This window comes from Marmota monax, unplaced genomic scaffold (genome assembly GCF_021218885.2).
Source record: "Marmota monax isolate L192 unplaced genomic scaffold, Marmota_monax_Labrador192_F-V1.1 WCK01_AAM20220418_F8-fsc00106, whole genome shotgun sequence".
Classification (NCBI taxonomy): domain Eukaryota; kingdom Metazoa; phylum Chordata; class Mammalia; order Rodentia; family Sciuridae; genus Marmota; species Marmota monax.
Window position 1 is genome coordinate 10,329,083 of NW_026695218.1, and position 21,257 is coordinate 10,350,339.

The following is a 21,257-nucleotide window of genomic DNA, read 5'->3' on the forward strand; positions in this document are numbered from 1 at the left end:
CTTTGGAGAGTGCCCAGCCCACACCTTCATTCTGTGGGTAAGAAACACTTCTGTCTACAGATAAGTGATGGGTCCCTCTTCTGGGTAATATGCAGGGTCAAAATGTGTTGGGTTCTCAGCTGACTCAATGTCTGAAAGATGCTGACATCATGGGCAATACAGGTACACCCTAGGACCAGAGAATCCATGCCATCCTACCAATGAGAATCAGCAATGGAAAGGTCCAGATCTAATAGCGCAGGCAATTTCCCAGCTTAGTCTTTCAGAGGAGCAGAATCTTCTTCTACAAGGACCACACCATTCTCCCTCCATAAAAAAGTACCTGGAGCCCTGGGGCAGAACCCCTTGGATTTACAATCCTTGTAGTCACACTTTCTAACTATGTGATTTGAACCAAAATGAAGTCTTTTGTGCCTTACTCCTTGCTTATGTGGAATTTATGACAATAGTTCCTTTATAATGTTGTTACAAAGATTAATCACATAAAGTACATGGGATCACAAACACATATTTACTCAATAAATTCTAGCTACTCTTTTTGTATTACTATTTGCTCCAGGACAACCTGGACCCAGTGTACGAGAACAGGCTCCAATGTGCCATGAGACTGAAAAAAGACAGATCCAGGATTGCACAGAGCGCAATGGAGGACTTACTGATTAAGTGTGGCAGCAAGGTAAGGTGATTCTCATGATTTGGGCCAAAAAGACAGGGCCTTATAAAGTGGCTAGGACAAAAGGGACTTCACCCAAGCAAGAATAGACCTAATTTCTCTCAAGCTAATATCAAAGAGTCAGGCCTGTTCTTGGCATTAGGGTCCAGATGACCATCTCCACAGAATACTGAAATGGTTTGTGCCTATTTGTGATAAGCTGGGAAAGTATGCAGGGAAAATCATCAGGATTACTCAGGGGCAATCATGGCAGTTAGGACTCAAGATGGCTGCAATCACGTCAGGCTAAATCCATACACTATTCTGTCCAAGTAAACTTTATTCACTACATCTACATATTCTAGATTACCTGTTTAGTGAGCTCTTTACAGTTAAATAGGTACAGGGTTTCAGTTTTATATGATGAAAAAAGTTCTATGGATGGTGATGGCTGCAACACAATGTAATGTACCTAATGCCACTGCACTGTACACTTTAAAAAGTTAAGATACTAAATATTATCTTGTGTGTATTTTACTATAATCAAAAAATATCTTACATTTGAGCTCCTAAAAACAAAAACAAAAAAACACCTCTAACTTCTTAGGATCTGTGCATTTTGTGGTATGCATATTTTACCTCAATCAAGTAATATATATATATATATATATATATATATATATATATATATACACACACACACAACCTGAAGTCAAGGGCTCAGCCTTGTGAGCTTATGATCACCTCTCACAGGAAGCATTTACTGTTACCCTTTCTCTTAGAATGTTTTCCAGAGAAATTAAAATCTACTCCATGTTTCTTGACAAAATCCTGATTATCCTTGGAGGCAAGGCAAAATACAACTGAGTGAAATCCAAAAATCCACGGCTTTTGCATAGCATCATGGTTAAAATCACGTCTCTTCAGGTTTAATAATTATCTAAAGAGAAAATCTGACAAGCATGTTAGGTTCTGCAACAGGGTTACATCATACTTCCTGGTTGTTATCAGAATTATTTTAAAATCAAAATCTCACAAGAAAACATGAGGCAAGTCACTTAATTCCATTTTCCTCCTTCCGAAATACCATAAGTCTTAGGGATAAAGCAAGTGTCCCTCATCAGAATAAAAGTAAGAACCCAGATTCTAGTACATGGCCTTTCTCTTACAATGTTTTCCAGAGAAATTGAAATCTAATCCGTGTTTCTTGATGAAATCCTGATAATGCAGGAAGGGAACAGAATAGGTTGGATCCAAATAAGATCAAGGGTTGTGAAGAAAAGGGAAACTGTACATTGTTGGTGGGAATATTAGTACAGCCTTTATGGAAAACAGTACGGAACTTCCTCACAAATCTAAAAACAGGGCTGGGGGTGTAGCCCAGTGGTAGAGCACTTGCCTAGCATGTCTGACTGAGGCCTTCAATCCTGGGAACATCACTACCACGACCACCACAAAAAAGAAAAAAAAAAAAAACTAAAAGCAAAATTACTGTATGATCTAACAGCCTTACTTCTGGATATTTACAAAGGTTTGAAATCAGTATGTTAATGAGATATCTGCACCTCCAAGTTCATTGTGGCATTATTCACAGTAGCCAAGTTATGGAATCAACCTAAATGTATAGACAAAGAAACTGTGGTATACATACAATGGAATACTTTTTAGGTATTTTGTGGTACAGTGAATTGAACCCAGTGGTGCTTTACCACTGACACACATCCCCAATCCTTTTTATTTTTTACTTTTTAGACAAGGTATTTCTAAGTAGTTGAAGGCCTCACTAAGTTGCTGAGGCTGACCTGGAACTTGTGATCTTCCTGCCTCAGGCTTCTGAGTTGCTGGCATTACAGGTGTGGATCACTGCACCCCTCAATTTAGTTTTAAAATTTTTTGTCATTTACAATAATATGAGTTGAAGCAGAGAACATTAAGCCAAGTTAAGTAAGGCAAGGACAGAAAGACAGAACCTCTTACATGTGGAATCGAAAACACTCTAACCCCCAAAGCAGAAGTTACCATTAGAGGCCTGGGGTTGTAGCTCAGTGGTAGAGCACTTGCCTAGCACGTGTGAGGCACTGGGTTTGATCCTCAGCATAAAAAATAAATAAATAAAATCAAGTTATTCTGTCCATCTACAAAGATAGATAGATAGATAGTTAGATAGATATTACCATTAGAGGTTGGGAAGGTAGGGGGAATAGGAAGACCATGGCCAAAGGATACAAAAGCCCTAATTACACCAGAGCAATCTGGGAGTTTGACTTGTTTACCCTATAATGTGGTTAATACAGTAAATAATAAAGTATTATGCATTTCAAATTCATTAAGAGTAAATTTCAAAGTTCTCGCCACCAAAAAATAGTATTTGAGGTGATGGATATGTTAATATGATTTATTTTTTCTGGATTTTATTCATAAGTCATACTATCACTTTGTACCCCATAGATATATACAACTATCATCTGTCCATTCACAATTTGAAAAATAAAAAATTTAAAAAGTAAATTACAGTGGGGAAGGTATTGGTGGTGCCTCAGTCATGTGGCCAGGCTTCCAGTCATCTTGCTAGGTTTTCTTGCCTGTAGGTGGGCATATACATGTGTGCAGCCCAGTCCTTTCTTTCTGGCTGTACAAGCACCCCATCACCACATCTGTTGTTAATAGCAGCTTAGTTTTCCTTCCCAGATTTACATAGGAAGCCAGCAGAAGGTAAACACTTCTCTCTCCAACGTCTGGCTTTATTCTGAGGCCTCTGTGTCCTGCCAATGATCCCCTCCCAGCTCTGCGGGCAGCTAGCTCCTCCTCCCCCTGGACAAGCCACACCCTCACTGGGCCAGGGCTGGGTTCTGTCCCCAAATCTTTCCAGAATCCAAGCTGACTTTGGCAGAAAAACACAAAAACAGAACTGTTAAATTTCTTCCATAGTGGATTTCTGATTCACATAGGAAATTTGCTATTTCTGATGAAGCTCCTATCAATTTCTCATTGAAAGCCTTGTGAAGGCACAGAGAGAAGGAAGACTCTCATGACAAAACTCAGAAGACTAGGACTGATGTGAGATTATGTCTGAAGCTGGGAGGAATTGAAAATAACTTAAGGCAGATGATGCTGGATAACGTGTGTGTGTGTGTGTGTAAGATAGTTTTCTTTTTAAATATTTATTTTTTAGCTGTAGTTGGACACAATATCTTTATTTATTTACTTATATGTGGTGCTGAGGATAGAACCCAGGGCCTCACGTGTGCTAGGCGGGGCTGAGCCACAACCCCAGCCCTGTAAGATAGTTTTCTACCAGCTCTGTCAAATATGGGGATCTATCTAGAAAACTCTACCCCACCTCACCCTACTGCCTCTGAAGTGAAAAGTTATGACATAGGCCAATTACTGGTGCCATTTTCTCCCATACCTGCCAAGGGGTGTTGGTGTGGCAACCATGATGGCAGAATAGATGCAGGGAGATGTGTTCAGTGAGAAGAACCCTAGGAGAAATGCATGCTGGGAGGTATATTTTATACACTGTGTGTACACTTTATGTGTGTGTTTGGTATTTTTTTTTTCCTCAGACAACCAACCATTAACAGAGGGAAAAAAAAAAAAAAACCAGTAAAAACTGGGAATCAGACCAGTACTGTACAAACAATTTCTTTCCTGCGGTAAAGCTGATGTCAACACCAAAAGGTACCCAGGGCAGTGTTTTGTTTACCTGTTGTTTTTTTTTTGTTGTTGTTTTTGTTTTGGCACTGGGGATTGAACTCAGGGGTACTCAACCATTAAGCCACATCCCCAGCCCTCTTTTGTATTTTATTTAGAGATGGGGTCTCACTGAGTTGCTTAGTGCCTCGCACTTGCTGCGGCTGGCTTTGAACCTGCAATCTTCCTGCCTCAGCCTCCCGAGCTGCTGGGATTACAGGCGTGCGCCACCATGCCTGGCTGTTCACCTGTCTTTTTGATAAGCAGCCTCCATACCTGCATTGTACAACACAGTGGCCACAAGTCACCTGTGGTTACTGAGCAACTGATATGTGGTTAGAGCAATGGAGAAACCACATTTTAAATTTTATATCATTATAATTAATTAAATTTAAAAATTGATGAAGCATGTTTTCCCATTACACAGAACTTCATTGCTTCCATAGGGCGACATTTCATTTTAACCCTTGCCTGGGCAGTGTACCCAATAGGCACATGGCATCTTTCTAGTATTACACGTAACCACTAATCTATTTGGTGCCGGCATCTTTCTTTGCTTTGGATGTTTTTCCTAGGCACTGACATGATATTTTAATGTATTTATTTGAATATGATTTGCAGGCAGCATAAGTTACAGGGGTAACTATGTAAATTGTCATAATTCCATTTTCTTTTTTCTTACTACTTTAATAAGTATAGTATAATTAAGTTCTTTTCTAGTTTAAAAAATAAGTGTAGACATTACAATTTTTTAAATGAAGACCTGTTTCCTTCTTCAATAACTATGACAGCTAATGCTGACCAAAAACCCATCACAGTCAGATCCTGTCTTTAATAACTCACATGCATGGTTATTATCTCTTTAAATCTCACCAAAAAAAAAAGTTTATTTATCTTCTTAGTGTCTTCATTTCCCCATTTTTCTAAAAGGAAGGAAGGAAAGAGGGAAGGAAGGAAGGGAGGCAGGCAGATAAAACATGGCCTCATGACAGGGCAAAAGGATCAAAACCTCAGAATATTTAAAGGACAAGCCTATTCTGGAAAAAAAAAACAATTTAATCATTCAGGAAAAAAACCCTCAGAATACTATTGGGCACCCTCAATGTTTGACAGAATAACATTAACAATAATAAAACATTCTTTTGCCATTCATATGTTCATGTAAGTTTTCATTGATCATTCAAGTACCAAGGTCTATGGAGACATTTAGCCCAAATCTGTTCATGGGAGCAGATGGGAGGCATATCTTGGAGAGGATGAGTTTTAAAGGATGGGTAACTGCTACCTGGACACAGAAGAAAACTAATTCATTCCAAGCAGAACAAATAGCTGAACCAAGTATCTGCTTATGTATGTGTTTGGTGGTAGGCAGAAACCAGTCACAACTAAGCAGTTTTAATTTATCCTAGGCAATTGGGCACCTTTAGGAAATTTGGGGTTAGGCTGAAGAGTGACAGTAGTAAGAACAGTAAGAGTTTTAAATTATTGCCACCCTGGCACAGGTTAAGAATATGCTGGCTTTGGTAAGAAGTAACAAGGGCCTGAACAAGAACAGTAACAAGGATGGAAATGAAGGGACAAATTTGAGAAATGTTAAAGAGAGAGCAGACAGAACTTTGTCCCAGTTTTGTTAGTGAAGGTAGAGTGTCAAACATGGAACCTACTTCTTGTTTGGACAACTGGGTATTGGCATCCCATCCATTTGTTCTTGGATATGTTGAGTTCCAGCTAACTTTACAACATCGGAATGGATCTCCAGTGGGACTCCAGACTTGAGAAGAGGGCTAAGGGTGTAGGTCAGTGGTAGAGTATATGCAAGGCCCTGGGTTCAGTCCCCAACATCAAAAACAAATAAATTAAAAAAAAAAAAACCTTAATGAATTTAGGCAATAGATTTAACTAGACATTTCTCAAAAGAAGACAAGTACACAAAAATTGTGCAGCATCATGAACCATCAGGGAAATGCAAATCAAAACCTTGCTCCAACAAGAATAGCTATTATCAAAAAGATTAAAGATGAGAAGTGCTGGTGAGGGTGTGGAGAATCAGGATAGTGGGAATGTAAATTAGTACAGCCATTATGGAAAAATGGTATGGAGGTTCCTCAATTAAAATAGAACTACCATGTGACTCAGTAATCCTACCACAGCGTATAGGTCCAAAGGAAATGAAATCCATACGTCAAAGAGATGTCTGCATGCCCATGTTCACTACAACGGTATGCACAATAGCCCAAAATGGACACGATCCAAGTGTCTATCAACTGATGAATGGATACAGAAAATATAGACCATTTACACAATGGAATTCTATCATGAAAAAGACTGAAATTCTGCATTTGAGGCAATATGGATGGAACCAGAGACCATTATGTTAAGCAAAGTAAGTCAGGCACAGAAAGACAAGTACCATATGGTCTCACTCACATGTGGAAACTAAAAAAGTTAATTTCATGGAAGTCCAGAGTAGAATGGTAGTTACCTGAGCCTTGGGGGAGTAATATGGAGAAAAGTTGATCAATGAGTACTAAATTACAATTAGAAAACAGCAAGAAGTTCTGGAGTGCTTTTGCACAGTAAGGTGACTATCGATATCAATAATACACTGTACATTTCAAAAAACTACAAGGATCTTGAAAGTTTTCATTAGAAAGAAATGATATATGTTTGAGGTGAAATTTACTTTGATTTAAACATTACACAATGTATACATGTATTGACACATTATATGATATCCCATTGATAAGTTTAATTTTTATTTTTTTATGTTAAAAATAAATTTTTAAAAGGAAGGGAAAAATATGCCTCCTAAAAATAAATAAATAGAAAAAACAAGCTGAGAAGAAAGATATAAGGCAAAATAAAGATTCTGAAGACACTCAGCACAGGTAGTTGAAGTCTCAGATTAGCTAAGTTTTCATAGGAAAGAAAAAAGATACACCCAAATATATATGTAGAAATTTCTTCTTGGCTCTGAGAAGCCTGCTGGATATAGGATGAGTTCTAAATTTATCTTATTTACTACTCTACCCTCATTGGCCAGCAAAGTGCCTGACATGTCATAATTTATTCTAAATAATTGTTTGTGTGAACATACTTATTTCCTTAGGTTTGAGAATAACATAATATTCTAAACAGGAGATGAAAAATGACTAGCACAATAACAAATCCTTTAAGATGAATGATTCTGGTTTAAATATCCCATACTTAGGACATCAAGGTCAAGATTAATTTTCTAGGATCCTTCTTTTCTTCCAGTTTAATCAAGTGAAAAGAAATTTTTGATTTTAAAAACATATGTGAGGGCTGGGGTTGTAGCTCAGTGGTAGAGCACTTCCCTAGCATGTGTAAGGCACTAGGTTCCATCCTCAGCACCACATAAAAATAAATAAATTAAATAAAGGCATTCCGGCCATCTACAAAAAAAATGTGTATATCTAACAGGGCTTACCAAATCATATCTAAATATCATTTTTCCCCCTACTGCTTGGTTTCCACTAAATTGTTTTTACATAAAAATAGAATCTTTCTAAAAGAAACAAAGACCCTTTACAGAGGTCATAGAAAATTTAATCTAACACCTTAAGAAGTCACAGAAAAGATAAAACAAATATTAGTTCACTTTTTACAAACAACCTTTATTTATTTATTTTTTAAATTTTATTTATTTGTTTATTTGTTTATTTATTTATTTTTGGTACCAGGGATTCAACTCAGAGGCACTACATCCCCAGCTCTATTTTTTTTGTAGTTTATTCACAGACAGGGTCTCACTCAGTTGCTTAGTGCCTTGCACTTGCTAAGGCTGGTTTTGAACTCACAATTCTCCCGTCTCAGCCTCCCAAGCTGCTGGGATTACAGGTGTGCAACACCATAACCAGTTCAACCTTTATTTATTTTGAATTTAAAAAATAATTTATGTACATGACAGAATGAATTATTTGGCTTTATTTCTGTTTTAGCAACCTCAAGATTGGACAGTAGTAATAATGAAGTATGGATCACAGACTGTTAGCACTAACTTTGTCACTATAACCTCACCTTCCCCCCTGTTATTATTTAAGTTGCCTGTGTGATCTGATAAACTCCTTTCCCAAACTCCAAAGAATGGGGAGAGGCAGAATTTTCCACTGCAAGGTTGAAAATAATTGATCTTCCATGTCTACAAATGGAAAAAATTAACTTTCATGGAATTTGAGAGACTGGAAGGTCTTTAGCAATCTATTTTCCCTTTCATTTTATTTCATAAATTATTAAATCAGCTTTAAACACAGAAAAGAACATCTTAAAACAATGTAAACATACCATCTACTTTTATTTTCTGGTTGCTTTAGTGTTTTAGCATAGTAGTAATCACAGTATGTATATGAGTTTTGTGTCTACTCTTTCCAGTTAACTTTCCACAGTCTACACTATCACCATATTTATATTCTTTTTTTTGGTGGTGGTGGTGGTACTGGGGATTGAATACAGGAGTGTTCTACCAGTGAGCTACATTGTCAGCCCTTTTTATTTTATTTTGAGACAGGGTCTAATAAGTTGCTGAGGCTGGCCTGGAATTCATGATCCTCCTGCCTCGGCCTCTCAAGCAGCATGCTCACCTGACTCAAATTTATCATTTTACAGAATTTTTATTCATCCATCATTGATATAATTTACTCAATGTCCATATTATTAGTTGCTCAACATTTTTGGAGGGGAACTGGGGATTGAACCTGGGGGCACATTAACATGAGCTATACCCTCAGTCCTTTTATTTATTTTCTGAGACTAGGTCTTGAACTTGTGATCCTCCTGCCTCAGCCTTCTGAGTCACTGGAATTACAAGTATGCACCACAGGTTTTTTTTTTCTTTTTTGATACCATAACAACAATCTTTATAATTAGCTTTATGGATATTTTCTTCTTCTTTTGACCCATTATTTGTGATGTATAATTATGAATATTTCCAGTTGTCCTCCAAATTTATAATGATGTGCAAAGCCCAGCCAGCCATCTGCCAGCTTGCTTTCTTGCTTATTTATTTACAATTTAATACTTAAATGTTATATTAAAACTTTTTATTAATTTGCCTTTTCCAATTAGTAGTAGGAACATTAAATCTTTCTCTTTTTTACCTACTTATATTTCTTCTTGTGAATTATCAATTAGCATTTTTTGCTCATTTTTAGGATTTTGGTGCTTTGCTAACAGTTATATAAGTTGTAAATATATTACAGAATTTAATATCTTATACCTAAAATTAATCATAAATATTTTCCAATGTAATATCTTCCTTATAGTTTTATACAGTCAAAACATAGGAGAAAAATTTTAAATCAGACCTTCCATCTTTTCCTTTTTTTGTATTCCTCTCTTTTATTAGTTCAATGGTTTAAAAAGTCTCGTTTTTGGTGAAATGTTGATAATTGTTTAGTTTGGATGATGAATAGTTACGTGGGGTTCATTTTGCTGTTCTCTATTTAGGTATATATTGGAAATTTCCCATAATAAAACAAAAATCTTACCCAATTGCTAAAATAATCATTTTGTTTTATTCCTACTAGTTTCTCTCTCTCATCCCCTTCATTTTAGAGTTGAGGAAACTCTTGCCCATAAGGTTAAATCAACTTGCTTACTGTGTGAGTCATCTTGTTCCCCTCCCCAATGAATAAACTTAGTCACAACCTCTTCTTTTTTAGACACAGCAAAAATACCCAAAGGCACGGCTATTTGAAAAGGGCAGAGCTCAGTTAAGGAAAGTTGAGCTGGTAGGTCCCACAAACCTTCCGCAACCCCACCCACTAGAAATGGTAGGGCTGGGGGTGTGCTGATCAGCCTAGCAGACAACTCTCCAAGGAAAGAACTCTGAATTGTAGCCATTTCTTTGGTGTAATTACTTCCAACCTGAAGGATTTCAAGACTAATGCAATGTCCCTAAACTCAAAATCGGGAATAGAAGGGCAATAGCATACTCTTTCATGCTATTTCTACCGTATGCATGTAATAGATAACAGATCTCAGTAAAAGATAATAAAGAGGGCCTAGGGATATAGCTCTTTGGTAGAGTGCTGGGTTCAATCCCCAGCACCACACACACACACACAAAAAGTAATAAAGAATTAGGGAATGAGTTGTCCAAAATATAACATATCTACAGATATTTATATTTTAATATAATTTAGTGAATCATAAGTTCATATGCTTTAATTTTAAATAATGGCTATAGTTAACAATCAAGTTGCAAAACCCTTAATTCCCCCCCACCACCAATGTTGGGGCCTGAAGCCAAGGCCTTGCGTATGCTAAGCAAGTGCTTTACCACTGAGCCACATTCTGATCTAAATATCTAATCATTACCTCTCAATAGGCTGGTATAAGAATACTGCAACACACCACTGAGAGACAAATAGTAATGAAAGTACAATTTCAACAGTGGTATGACACAAAGTTTATCATTAGCAATTCAGTGGCATTAAGTCTATTCACAGTGCCTTGCGACCAGCACGTGGGACCTTATTCAAAGTACAAATTCTTGGGCTGGAGTTGTAGCTCAGTGGTAGAGTGCTTGCTTAGCATATTTGAGGCATTGGGTTCAATCCTAAGCACCACATGAAAATTAATAAATAAAATAAAGGTATTGCATCCCTCTACAACCAAAAAAATATTTTTTAAAAAGTACAAACTCTCAGGCCTAACCCCAGACATAAAGAATCTAAAACTCTGAAGGTGGGACCCAGCATTTTGGGTTTTAGGATGCTTTTCCAGATGATTCTGATGCATTCTTGAGTTTGAGAATTTTGGTTCTATAGATGCCTGAAAAGGTCCATAAAATACCCTGTGGGCATTTCATAGGTATGGACTATCATTCATGATCTTACATCAAATATAAGGGAAGAGATTATATTAATAAAGGTAATGCATAAACATGAAGTCCATAAAAATTGTGTTTTCCAAAGATTATGTAAATATTAAAATTCTCAAAACATCCACTGAAATATGCATTACTCCTAATTGGCCTAATCTGTTTTACAGTGTCTGTGAAACTCCAAGTTCAATTTTCTTCACACACATGGTTATTGGTATAGACTGTAACAGGGAGCAGGCAGATAATCCAAAAAAAGCTGAGTTCCAGTTCCTGCTCTGTCTTCTGGATTTAACCCACATCTGAAAACTGACTTATTCTGGCATAAAACTGGGATGATAGAGGCTATTGTGCAGGATTTCTTCAAGAACACGCAATATTGGGCTGGGGTTGTGGCTCGGTGGTAGAGTGTTTGCCTAGCAAGTGTGAAGCACTGGGTTCAATTCTCAGCACCATTTATAAATAAATGAATAAAATAAAGTTCCATCAACATAAAAAAAAAGAATAGGCAATATCATCAACCTTTATTACACCTTCCTTCCTCCTTAAGATAACCTTCTTTCTGTTTAGGAATTAGTCTTGGCAAACCAGGAAGGTGGGGCTGGTCCCAGGAGGATATAATAATTGAGCCAAGGCAGCCCCATTCCAACTGCCATGAATCACTTAAGTGTGGCCCTGTGACCCACTTCCAGACAGTGAGAAATAAGGATAAACCTTCTTAGAGTCTTCCAGGAAAGAAATTTCTCCAGTCTAAAAAAGAAAAGTTGGTCTCCCAACTTCCCCTTTCTTCTGGTCTTGGATATTGTCAGCTATGATATTTGCAGTTGTGGATTCTAACTAATGGAGACGGTAAGCCACTTAGCATGGTATCTAGGGGAAGTCTCAAAGTGTGCAAATGTTACCTGGGTGCATTTAGAAATATAAATTGGAGGGGGGATGACACCCTGAACTCTAAAACTTAAGTCAGTAAATCTTGGGTGGGACCCAGAGGCCTTATTAATTAAGCTTAAGTAAGTATTCATGGTTATTCTCCTCCTACATAGTCCAGTCTGACTCTTATGCAGGTGGCCTTCAGATCCTAGTTCCAGAACTATCATTCGCTGTATGTACAGGTACTTAAATATTTATTTTGCCCCTATTGTGTACTAGTCATTGAGGGAGAAACAAAGATGGAAGAGACACCATCTTGCTCTCAAGGAGCAGGTAATAGTCAGAGAAACAACAGGTGTAGAGCTAATCTAATGATAGAGCAGCCTGTAAGAACTGTGGTTGCAGTTAGAGAGTGGCAGGAGATAGAGTAAAACGTCCCCTGAGAGATTTAAAGAGCTCTTATTTGAATGGGCTTTGAACAATAATGCATTTCAATAGGGAAAGAGTTTTCCAGTCAGGAAAGACCATAAAAACGAAGCTTCAGCTATGGCTACAAATCATAAGATTTATTTGGAAAAAGAGTATTTAGTTTGGAGTTGGCCTAGAGTGTAGGGACACTATGAAGAGGTCAACAGGCACAAAGACTACAAAAGCAGTTTTCAAAACTGAATCATTTTGTGGCAGGCCAGGCTTGGAGGCTGGATGACCTTTTCCAGGTCATGGGAAATCATCCATTCACCCAGCACATCTCTAGCAGGGAGCACCTACTAGGTGCTCAGCATAGTGCTAGGATGGAGGATAGAGGCTGCATGGTCTCTGCCATCAGATGGGCTCAGGATCTGATGAGTAGCAGAGACAGGCATGTGACCAGACATAATGACATCTGAACATCCTTGCAGAGGGAAATCATAGAGAGACACAGGAGCACACATGACAGGCCTCTTTCCCAGATGAAGTCAACCAGGGAAGAAGACGATGTCCAAGATGAATTCTGGTCACGGCCGGGTTTAGCGCAGGGAAGCAGTCGTGTTTCTCTGAGTTTTGAATCTTTGCCTTCATTCCCTTCCTGGTATCTGGTCAGCACTTTTCATTTTATCCAAAACATTTACAACATAACTGCGTCAGACGATGGAGCAGATGTAAAAGAAAATAGGATTTACAGTCCAGGCCAGTTCTTACTATGGGATCCTTGAACCATCTAGGACCTGTTACCCAAAATCTGTTCCATCTCCCACAGCTTACAAAGAACTTCAGTTTCTGAGACCCTCCAGCTCCATTTTCTGGGACTACTCTGCTCTGGTCCAATGCCTTGGCCTTGCTCTGTGAACCCTGTGCACATGCATAAGCCTTCTTCACCTATCCCATCCTCAATGTAAAGGCCACCCCTCCTGGAAGCCTTCTCTGACCATCCATGATGAACCTAAGCATACCTCCTGTTATTCCATGAGAGTCTGTACATAGTGAATCAAACCACTATACAATCCTGTGATGGGGGGAGGAGCGGATAGGGAGAGAGAGACAACATCTATCCTAACTAATGGAGACTGTAAGCCACTTACATCTATTCAATAGGTCCTGACATCCCATTTACCTCCTCTCTTTGCTTCTGAAACACTGGATTATTTAAAAACACCAGATTGTTTAAAAACAGCTTTCCCCACCATCAAATTCAAGGCATCTTATATTCTTTTTGGAATCAGCTGGAGTACAGCCAAACGAATCAATAACCCAATGAAAACATATGGGAAGAATGAGTAGCGGCTACTGCATCTCATTAGACACTGGACCATGTTAGTTCTTTGTATACAAATAAGGAACTATAGGATCCTATGTTAATTCTGAGGTTGAAAAATTGGATAATTATAAATTCCTCATTTCTACTTCATTCTCCCTCTTCATAAACAATGGTAAGGGGCAGGTACTATCTGTAATTCTCTATTTTTAAAAAAAATTAATAGGTAATATATTAATATGATAAAAATTCATATGGTACAAAAAAGTACATAGGTATAAGTCTGTAAAACTTTCACACCCTCCTCTGAAGGCACACACTGTTATAATTTTCCTGTGTGTCTTCCAGAAGTATTTAGTGCATTAGAAAGTACATAAGAATATACTGCCCATCATTTTCATATACAGAAATGGTATCATACTATGCTAAACTGTATTCTACTTTTTTTAAAAAAAGAAAAAAACAATATACCTCAATATCATTCTATTCATTGCCTATCAAACTGAATCCTTTTTCAATGTTACAAGGTATTGTATTACATGGATATTCCATAATTTAACCAGTACTTCGCTGATTGATGCTGATTGACATTTCGTTCTTTCTCAATCTTTTGCTACTAAAACAAGTCTGCAATGCATCCATCCTGTACACATGCCTATGTATACATGCCCAAGTATCATTAGGATAAATTAGAACTGAAATGGTTAGAACAAAGGTAAATGCATTTTGACAAACATTGCCAAATTTCAGGGCAATTCTTAACGCAACATCTAAGAACTTTCTAGATATCCATGAGTGGGTTTAAAATGGTGTTTGTGAACCCCTTGAAACTGTATAAAAAACGTGAAGTATGTATTTATTTTTCTTAAGAGAGGATCCATAGCTTTAATCACAGCCTTATAGGAATTTGTATCTCTCAGAGAATGAGAACCATTGGGTCAATAGGTCTTTGCACAATAGCAAACAGAAGAATAGCAGAAGTCGACACTAAGTAGGATCCAGAGAAAACCTGCCTCAGCTCCCTGAAGAGGAGTGAGGGAGAAGATGCAGGGGGCTGATATTCACCCCTGCTCCATTCTCAAGCAGGGGGGCAGTTCAATTCCCCATAAATCAGAATTTGTTCCCAGTAACCACAGGGCCCCTCTGTTAGCTTCTGGTAATGATTTGATTTGCTACTTCTTCAGGGGATTGAGCACCTTGACTCAGAGAAATGATTCCAGAGCAATAGGGTGGGGTGAAGTTTGGGGGTGTTCCCATTCTGTGACAGGTCACACAGCTTGTGCTCTGCATCTGGTTGTAAAAGGTTAATTCTGTGTGTGTATGGGGCGGGGTGATATATATACAAAAGGTCTTTTACATAGTATTCACAGTCTGGCCTTTAGCTGCCATTTATCCCTGCTGCTAATTATGAATGTAACATTCACTTTAGTTTTTATACCAAGCACTGAACCAAGAAGTACTATGGCTGTTTACTGACTTCAAACTACTTGAACCTTTAAAAAGGAGTCTTCCAAGGTGGAGGATTAGGTTTCCACAGCAATATCCTTCAGTCTAGTTCAAACACGAACAAATTACTCCCAATAAAACCAACAGGCCTTAGACAGAAACGCTAAATTCCTAAGGAAATTAATCTTCACAGATGGATCCATCTCAGTTTCAATTATATGAAACAACAACAATCAAAAACCTTTAGTTGGAACGCCATTTGGTCTAGAGGTGTTAAGCACCGTAAAACTAAGAGTTGAGTTTGGAGAAAAAAAAAATCTGTTAATCAAATTATACTGGTGATTGAACCCAGGGGTGCTTGACCACTGAGCCATAACTCCAGTCCTTTTTACTTTTTATTTTGAGACAGGGTCTAACTAAATTGCGAGGGCCTCACTGAGTTGCTGAGGCTGGCTTTGAACTTGTGATTCTCCTGCCTCAGCCTCCCAATGGCGCTGAGATTAGAGCTATGTGCCACCACACATGCTCATATAAGTATTTCTAAAGTATAGTTTCTCAAAGTGAGGTCTTAACAACACTTGAATCTGGGAGCCCTTTAAATACTCCTGGATCCCAACCTGTGATGTTGGATCAGAATTTTGGGGAGTGAGGCAAGAATCTGCATATTATACAAGTTTCCTAGAGTCTTTACAATCCTGTGATGCACCCTGAAGTTTGAGAACTAAAGCTTTAGAAGTCACTTTAGCTTAACCTTCTGCCCTTCACAGCCCCAGAAAAGGACAGCCATGCCAGATGCATGTCACATACCTGCTCTCCTGGCAGAAGGGTCACAAGTTCAACACCAGCCTCAGCAACTTAGTCAGACCCTGTCCCCAAAACTAAAAATGGCAAGGCGAGGTGACACTTGACTAATCCTAGCAACAGAGGCTGAATCAAGAGGATCACAAGTTCAAGGCCAGCCTCAATAATTTATCGAGAACTTGTCTCAATAGAAAAAGAACTGAAGATATAGCTCAGTGATAAAGCATTCTAGGTTCAATCCCCAGTATCAAAAATAAACAAGTAGAATAAAATAAAGGGCTGGGCATGTAGATCATGGGTAGAGTGCTTGCCTAGCATGCTCAAGGCCCTGGGTTCAATTTCCAGTGAAAGAAAAAAGGGAAAGAAAAGTAAAGAAGAAACTGCTAAACCTCTACCTAGACATCTACCTGCTAAGAGTCACCAACTCCAAGAACACCCAGACTACAGGTTTCAAAAGACATCTTTTTATTCAACCAAATGCAGCATTTGAAAGACTCCTCCAAAACTCTACCCAACAATACAAAGACTGAATTTATTCCCTCTTCTACACACCAAGCCCCTCAAGAATTTAGGGTCAACACCGAGTGTGGTGACACACACCTGTAATCCCAGAAAGTAAGGACACTAAGGGAAGAGGGCCACAAGTTAGAGGCCAGCCTCGGCAACTTAGGGAGATCCTGTCTCAAAACAAAAAATTAAAAGGGCTGGGAATGTGGCTCAGTAGTAGAGCACCTCTGGACTTAATCCCCAGAACTGCAAAACAAAACAGATTTTAGAGTGGCCACTGTGTGCCCCTACACCCAGAACAATCTTCCCTTTCTTTTTTTTTTAATATTTATTTTTTAGTTATAGATGGACACAATACATTTATTTTATTTATTTTTATTTTTTTATGCGGTGCTGAGGATCAAACCCAGGGCCTCACATGTGCTAGGCAAACACTCTACCCCTGAGCCACAACTCCAGCCCCCACAACCTTCCCTTTCTAATCAAAACAGCTGTACTTCTTTCACTCCTATTTCATTTGGCACCCTGAGAAGAAGAAAGTCAAGAAAAATAGTTGATCAAGATTTAGTTAATAAGCCAGGATACCATAAATCTAGATACCAAATCACTATGAACCAGGCACTAATCAAATCATAGTAGAGCAGAGAGGATAAAATGACAGGTTTTGGTGTCCACAGTGGATTTAAGCCTCAGTTCCCAAGGGGTCTGACTTTGACCTCAGACCATGATTTGGAGCATTGGGATGTGTAAAACAAGCTTAGTAACCTCACAACAGGCTGAAGTGAAGGTTAAATGAGAAGACCCTAGGATAACTGTTACTCAAAGTCGCTCCAGGGAAGACACGGAAGTACCTGCCAAACTGCCTCCGCAAGTAGCCCTAACTGCAGGGAGAACAAACCCTCAGGGGCTAGATTGGGGCAAAATTGCAGTCCAAAGGCCAAACAATACTTTTTCCGAAGCTTTTTGTTTTAGATTTAAAATGCATATGATTTTTGGATTCTACTTCAAAATTTTTGTGATTGTTTTCATTTAAGACATGGGGATTTTTGTTTTGTTTTGCAGTACTGGGATCAAACCTGGGGACTCATGCATGCTTGCAAAGTGCTATACCATGGAGTTACATTCCCAATTTCCACCCCCACCCGCTCTATTTTTTTTTTTTTTAATTTTGTGACAGGGTCTCACTCACACTGAGTTGCCCAGGTGGGTCTTGAACTTGTGATCTTCCTGCTTCAGCCTCCTGAGTAGCTGGTGTTATATATGGGCACGACAATGCCCAGCATAAAAAAATGTTTTAAACCTTCAAATAATTGGGTAAAACTGATGCCCAAGGAAAATCCCTTCTTGATTATTCTGTAGCTTCAAGTAGTCTCTGGCACACTGACCACTATCCCCCATGCCTACCACTAACCTTGATCTCCCTTGGAGAAGAGCAGGCTTAGTCTAGGAGCAGATTAGCAAGATCAGGAAAATAAATGAAAGCTGTACACAAAGAAACCTGCCTCAGGACACAAATCTGGGGACATCAAGGAAGTTCACCCTTTAAATGCTGAGGGTTGGTGGGTCCAGCCTGATGATGAATGTTACCCTCTAAAAATGCTCTGGAGGAAAAATTATATTTGACCAAGAGCAAGATTGTCGAGGAGGAAATTCATAGAATCCCTTGGTCCAGTGCTTTTATGTCTGTGTGTGTATGTATCAAGTCCCTGATCTGATCTTGGCCATATAGAACTCTGGGAAGTCAGCCGCTTTTGGATGGCTGTGCTTACCCATTTTCTCATTCCTGTCCCCTTCCTCTCCAACTTGCTCTTCCACCTGTCTGTCATCTGAGAATTCTTTTGGTAACCAAAGAGTAGGGCTTGGTTATGAGTAGCCACCTGCATGGAAGGGGCAGGTGGTATGTCCTGGAGTTTATGGTCAGCTGGATCGGCAATTTGAAGGAGGGTGCCCTATCCATCCTCCCACTATCTGCTGGAGAGAGCAGATGCCCAGTTTTCATGAAAGATACCAGTGACTCGGGACCCACAATTCTCTAAAACGCTCACAGGAGACCTGCATCTACTTGGAGAACACTATGAGTTGGTGGACTGTTGGAAAGCCATCCTCTTTGGTCCCCAAGACTCCCAGCTGATCAAAGACAGGGGGAAAGTGAAATTGTGCCGCTGACACACACAACATGGGGCTCATATTTAAATAAGATTCCTACATGCCAGGCACTGTGTTGAGATCAGTAGACACACACGGGAATAAAGAGGCAAAAGTCTAGGAGAAAGGAGTAAGTTTCTTAAAAGGAGAGAGAGAGTTAAAAAGTAAGAGGTGTTAGACTGAGTTAGCTCCAGGCAGTATTAACTCCATCCTTTGGTTTTAGTGCCCAAGCTCAGCACATGGACTCAATAAACTGCTGAGGTCTCCGACTGGCATCCGGAGCTCTACACATTGCTCTGAGTGTCTTTCTGGATGGTGTCAGAGGGTAGGGACTGTGATGTTTCCCTCTGGCCCACCCAGAGCGAGTCCCAGCCGGCTGGCCCTGCTCCACCCTGCGGGCCACTCAGGCCCGCCCGCAGGCCGGCGTCGGGCACCCTCTCCTGGGATCATCTTGGGGACTGGGATCAGCTTGGGGACTGGCATCCCCGAGAGGCACTCCCGGGCCGCCACACCCCTCTCCCGGAGCCCAGGACCCCCGGGTCATGATCCCTTTACCTCTTGTGCGGAGACCCGGCTTCGCTAGTCCTCTGTGGCTGCGGAGGTCACACCCGCGTCCAGGCCCAGCAATGGGTCTTATCCCGTGCGGATCCGCCCCACTTCGGGGTGGAGACTGAGCCCGAGTTCCTGGTTGTCTCTCTGCCCACGGAACCGGAAAGTCCCTCCCAAAACAAAGCGCACCTGGAGCCCCAGACGCCCACGAGAAGCCAGCCTGGCCCCGAGTGGGCTGCTCCCGCACGTGCCCGAGCCCCAGGCGGCGACCAGTCCCCGGATCCCGGGGGTCCCGACTCCCGCGCCTCGTCCCGCTGCCGAGATCGCCCAGCCGGCCTGGCACCTCCAGCCCCGCTCCTGCCCCCGCAGAGTGGACCAGTGTGTTCGCGAGTTATCCGGTGTCCGGATGTCCCCACCGGTGTCACCCAAGCCCGGCGACCTCACCCTCTCCCTCCCTGCGTGGGCAGCGCCCAGTTCAATGCCCTGTCCCGAGTCACGCTTGGAATCCCAGCCTTCTCCCTGGAAAAAGGCACTTTCTCACTCCAGCAGGATCATGGGGAGCCTGTGGCTGGAAAAGTAGAAAGTGAAGTCTGAATGGCCCTTTTCATTTCCCTCTGTCACAATAAAACATACATTCCAAAACGTGTCCAGCGGTTCCACATCTCCCTTGAGGAAAAAAATTCTCCCTCCTGTTGCACCTAGCAGGTCAGAGAAACTTCGGGAATAGAAAATTGGGAGCAGTGCTGATCTTTCTCTCTTAAACCTGTAAACACTAGCGTTGGGTGCCTGTCCGCAGGACACACTTTTGTGTGTCCATATCTTCTTACCCCCACTGAACACAACACTCCTGAAGCCACTTACTAGGTCTAGGTTGTCTTTGTGCCTGCGCAGGATTCTGTTTCTGGCACATCGTAGGTGCTCAGTGAATGCTGGAGAGAAATCTGTTGCAACTACCAGCAAATTTTTATTTTATTTGACAAAGGATAGGTAGCTTTGGGGAATGTTTGCTATTCAACGGACCAAAATCCAAGTGGTTATTAAAATCTTTAAAGGTGGAGAGGCAACATTAAATTATTTCATAAACATGTAGCTAGAGGAGGTGGTTTAATGTGGTTCAGAGCATGAGTTTTAGGATCCAGACTTGGTTCTGTCCTTTATATATATTTGATAACCTAAAAGTTTCTGAGTTTCTATTTAGGAACTGACCTTGAGGAAACAAAATTAACAAGGCCAACAGTAGAAAAAGAATGCAATAAGGCCATCACAGTGGCACACATCTGTAATCCCAGCTAATTAGGAGGCTGAGGCAGGAAGATTCTAAGTTTGAGGTCAGCCTGGGAGCCTGGGCAACATAGTAAGACCCTGTCTCAAAATTTTGAAAGGAGGATGCTGGGAATATAGTTCAGTGGTAAAGCACTCCCAGATTTAATTCCAGTACTCCCCCTACATACACACACACACACACACACAATCAATAATAATTCCCTCTTGAGAAAAATTAGAGACACTATTATATCCCATAGTTGTACCCAGACCCCAGATCCGTGCAGCTGCCTCCTCCCCAAAATTGCGAATTTGGAACAGGTTGGGAAGCCACAGAAAGAGGCTTTCATGAGGTACAAAAGGCCAGGAGTAAATCTGGCCAAAACTCCTCTAATGTCAGCCTGAGTTTTAACTACAAAAGGAATCACATCTTCGCTTAGCTTCTCTCTAGGCCATATCCTACTTCCTTCACTTACAGGGTTTCCTGAGAATATTTTCACTGAAATACTTGCAGGAGAATCCCTAGGTGTAGCTCTGCTTCTAGGTAACCTGATCTAAGACAGGGTATTTTAAAAATTAATAGAATTGTAACAGGGGTCCCCTTAATGCTTTGAATATAACACTCACTTCCGCCTCAGCAACTTAGTGAGGCCCTAGGCATCTTAGTGAGACTGTCTCAAAATAAAAAATACAAAGGGCTGGGGATGTGGCTCAAAGGTTAAATGCCCCTGGGTTCAATCCCTAGTACCCCTACT

General features: G+C 40.2%; 1 protein-coding gene across 1 annotated transcript in view; it reads right to left on the reverse strand.

Annotated features, from left to right (window-relative positions):
• Anxa4 (annexin A4) overlaps nucleotides 1-19,393 on the reverse strand; it is a 69,972-nt gene extending 50,579 nt beyond the window's left edge. Inside the window, exon 1 of the mRNA XM_046432362.2 lies at nucleotides 19,246-19,393. The gene's annotated coding sequence lies outside the window, so the exon portion shown is untranslated. The remainder of the gene's footprint in view (nucleotides 1-19,245) is intronic.
• Nucleotides 19,394-21,257: the final 1,864 nt, after the last annotated feature.